The 3,283-nt window shown below is 34.8% G+C and overlaps 1 protein-coding gene across 2 annotated transcripts in view; it reads right to left on the bottom strand.

Annotated features, from left to right (window-relative positions):
* Positions 1–2,109: 2,109 nt before the first annotated feature.
* The window catches only part of LOC107565716 (Y-box-binding protein 2-A-like), a 25,490-nt gene continuing 24,316 nt past the window's right edge, over positions 2,110–3,283 (bottom strand). For both annotated transcript variants that reach the window (XM_016250977.1, XM_016250978.1), the window contains one exon: positions 2,110–2,684. The gene's annotated coding sequence lies outside the window, so the exon portion shown is untranslated. The remainder of the gene's footprint in view (positions 2,685–3,283) is intronic.

Genomic DNA, 3,283 nt, shown 5'->3' with positions numbered 1-3,283 from the left:
TTTTCTAATAGGCTAATAATAATAATAATAATAATAATAATAATAGTAGCCTAATAATTATTATTATTATTATTATTTGCCTATTAGAAAATCTCTTTATTTCTTTTTGTTCGTATTTCGATTTGTTGTTAAATCAAACATCAGTCATTCAAATAAAGAAATATTAAGCCCAGAGACGATTATTCAAAAATAACCATTTATTTGAATCAAGCCGCAATTCGCATCGTGTTCTTCTTATGGGTAAAATTCCTGGCTTTGCTTTATACTGAAGCAATAGGCTGCGCTGCGCCTGGGTGTGAGCACAAAATACAGATGAGCTCAGACGGGAAAGACTGTACAGTACCTCTTGTTGGACTTAGGCTATACGAATTAAATAACACAATTTTGTTTTCAATTGTTTTATTTAATTTGACCTTTAGACATAACAAGGTGTGCCAGAAAGCGCACCCTGTTATTTTACAAAAGCAATTTGTAACCTTTTTGTTGTTATTGTGGAAGTATAGAAAATAAAGCAGACATTTCTTTCCTCTGTCATCACAGTGTAGCCCAAGGGATCGCGCCGGTGCCGCCGAACCGAGAAGAGCAGTGTTGTGCTTTAGCCTATATGAGATGTATATTTGCAAGAATAGCCAGCCAGACAGTTTGAAGAAACGTTATTGTGACTAATTTGCAGAGCGGTACATGAGATGAACTCTTATTCTGTGTGATGGGATAGACAGTAAAGACAGGCTGAGAGGAAAAGTGGCATTTTTAGGGCCGCCCAAGCACAAATATCAAGCAAATTTTTTAACCCACGAACAAAAAAAATCTAGCTTATTTTTTGTTTGCCAAACAGAATGAAATAATATTTACTATTAGCCTATTAGAAAATCTCTATTTCTTTTTTAAAAAATAACTGTTTTGATCTGATCATAGCCTAAACGAGTCATGGGTCTGAGTGCAGTTATTGGCTAGCACTATATTGTAGACAGATTGGAGATTAATCCTAATAAACATGCCGCTACAATTAAAACCATTACATTAAAATACATTTAAAATAGTGTATTTCAGTAATTTCAGCAGCGTGCAGATCCTAGTTTATGTCAGACTGTGGCGACAGTAGCTTAGCGCGCTCACATAATGTAGGCCTACCATATATCTATAACAGGAAAACATCATTTTTATGACATGTTATTACGATAAAAAAAATTGTTTTAACGAGATAATTATGTTGTATTAACGACATAACATCTAGTTTTTATGAGAAAAGATGTCATTTTAACTAGAAAACATCTGGTTATGAGAAAAGATGTCCTTAAAACACACTCGTTATTATGACATAATTGAGTGGGGGGAAAAATGTGTGGCAACAATGAGTCACCGTACAGAAGAGTACGGTATTTGGATATTAAGTATTATGAAGGATGTTTTGAAGGATGAAGGACTTTGGAAGAGAGAATAAGTTTGAGTTTTTGAAAAAAAATCCCGCACTTCAAAATGCTCATAGGTTTCCATACGCCACAAAACCAGTTATGCTTTTGTATACAACTATAGTAGAAGTAGACTATGCTTTTAATTTCTTCCATTTAAAAGGATTAGTAATGGTGTCAAATGCTTTCAAAGTATAAAATGTGTAACACATTACAAAGACTAGTTATTTTAAACAAAACCTCCAGTTTTCTTACAAATCAGTTTCAAGTACAGTATCAAACCTTTAAACATGCACATTTTTATTCACTAGAATTATGTTTGTGTAAAACCCCGCTTAAAAAAAAAAATGGTGTGCTGTTTTAGTGAAAAAAAAAAAACACTATACTCATGTGTTGAATTCTGTTGTGCAATATGCCACATTTTAAGGTGTGAGCCAAGCGTAATTTTTTTGGACAAATTTAACTTATTTATATGATTAAATAAAACATGCTTTTGTTCTGACTTTTTTTTTTTTTTTTATACATGCACAATACAAAAATGTTGACCAGTTTTTCAACAAGGTTTGATACAAGAGTGCAAGGATTAATGGACAAACTTTTGCATATGCTATTTTACATTTTGAGATGTCAATCATGAACTCAGACGTCTGAATTTTCTGTCAATAATGACTGGCCCAAAAAAAACAAAGGGAGTCAGAAGGCTTTGCAAATATTTTATTTACTTCACTGGCATTGCACATAATCCCCACCAAAGAAAAGAACATACCAATACCAAAAGAAAAGAAAAAGGGACAATTTTAAACCAGTCTGCATTTTGATTGGATGCATATTTTCCCTTTTTATCTAGTTACAAGAGAAGAGTATGTGCAGGGCTCATCACACTGGATGGCATTTCCTCTCACTGATGAACTTAAAGTAGCCGAACTGATCAAGTTCTCTATTGCTCATCGCCCATAGTACAGAACAAAACTACAAAGGGGGAAAAAAATTTCAAATATAAGGGCTTTCAGAGCAGATTTCTCTTTTTGTTTTCTTAATTTTAAATGGCTAAAGATGCATCAACCCAACCCTCCCTTCCCCACCAGTCCCTTCCTTTCCATCCATCCTTCTCTTTCTCTCTCCCTGACAGATAAATGATCCAGACCTCAAGTGGTGAATCAAGTTGGGGGAGGGACAAGGATGTAGAAGTGAGTGGCAAGTTGTTTTCACATGGGTTGAATGTTTGACGAGACAAGCAAGGTCCTACCCCCAAACTAACCCAACCGGGAACCTATGCAGCAACACAGGAAGAGCAAAATGTGAGGTACGAAAGAGAAAAACAAAAATAGAGGCAAAAGGTAAGAAAGTGGTAGATGACAGCAGTTATGGTTAAACATTTAGACATGGGGTGATTTTACTTATAAAACAGTTCAAAAACTAAAAGTAAACTGTGTAAACTCAAGTACATGCTTAATTGCCTTTGCCAACTGAAACTAAAATCAAACTCCTTTTTAAAATGGCATCACTTAAAGAGATAATTCACCCAAAATGAACATTTGCTGTTAATTTACTCACTATCAGGCTATCAAAGATGTAGGTGACTTATTCCTTCACCCCCCCCCCCCCCCCCAAACACACTTTTTACTCTCAAAGTGACAGTAGCCAATGACTTGCATTTAATGAATCCCCAATGTCCATAGTTTCAGCTAAAAATCTGTAATGTTCTACTGAAGTTAGATCTTAGATGACCTGAAGATGAAAATTAACAGCAAATTTTCATTTGTGGGTGCAAAATCCAAAATTTAGCCTTTCAGAAGTGGAGTTTAGTGTGTGGTCAAGCTGACATCTTATGCATTTCAGCAGCAGTTATAGTTTGAAGGCCAAAACTATTTACC

This window comes from Sinocyclocheilus grahami, unplaced genomic scaffold (genome assembly GCF_001515645.1).
Source record: "Sinocyclocheilus grahami isolate Dianchi unplaced genomic scaffold, SAMN03320097.WGS_v1.1 scaffold1020.1, whole genome shotgun sequence".
NCBI lineage: Eukaryota > Metazoa > Chordata > Actinopteri > Cypriniformes > Cyprinidae > Sinocyclocheilus > Sinocyclocheilus grahami.
The sequence above is the reverse complement of the archived record's forward strand: the minus strand, read 5'-3'. Positions and strand labels throughout refer to the sequence as shown.